The following is a 493-nucleotide window of genomic DNA, read 5'->3' as shown; positions in this document are numbered from 1 at the left end:
ACCTGGTGCCGCCGCAAGCTGAGGCCGCACTCGCAGGGGGCGGGGCGGGATCTTTGGTCGTCACGTGGGTCCTCCGCGCAAGCGTAGTGCGGTGAGGACGGAGGCCTGGGGGCGTCGGCTGAGGCGGGGGAGTCACTCTGCGGCTCGCTGCCGGAAGCGGGTGCCCAAAAGGGCTACACTGCAGCCGAAGGGCCTGTTTTTCTTTGAAAAGGGCCGCAACTGCGGAGGTGGCCTCCGCCGCTGACACTGCTTTTGGCACCTGGTGGAGAGGAACGAGTGAATGAAGGAACAAACACCTATTGGCGAAGGTCACGCGGTGTAAAACCATTTCCTTCTCTTTTCCCTCCCTCCCTCGCTCTGTCATTCACTATCCCTCCTTCACTCACTCTGTCTCCTTCACTCCCTCTGTCCCTCATATTCATTCATCCATCATTCCCTCCTTCATCTCTTCCTCCCTCACTGACTCACTCATTCCCTCCTTCATTCTCTCATC

At 59.0% G+C, this 493-nt stretch overlaps 1 protein-coding gene across 2 annotated transcripts in view; it reads right to left on the bottom strand.

Moving 5' to 3' along the window:
• The window catches only part of Klhl22 (kelch like family member 22), a 38,970-nt gene extending 38,843 nt beyond the window's left edge, over positions 1-127 (bottom strand). The window contains exon 1 of one of the 2 annotated variants that reach the window (XM_015500385.2): positions 3-127. The gene's annotated coding sequence lies outside the window, so the exon portion shown is untranslated. The remainder of the gene's footprint in view (positions 1-2) is intronic. The other variant, XM_015500384.2, reaches the window with a different exon arrangement.
• Positions 128-493: the final 366 nt, after the last annotated feature.

This window comes from Marmota marmota, unplaced genomic scaffold (assembly GCF_001458135.2).
Source record: "Marmota marmota marmota unplaced genomic scaffold, marMar, whole genome shotgun sequence".
NCBI lineage: Eukaryota > Metazoa > Chordata > Mammalia > Rodentia > Sciuridae > Marmota > Marmota marmota.
Note: the sequence above shows the minus strand (reverse complement) of the source record. Positions and strands in the feature narration are given on the sequence as shown.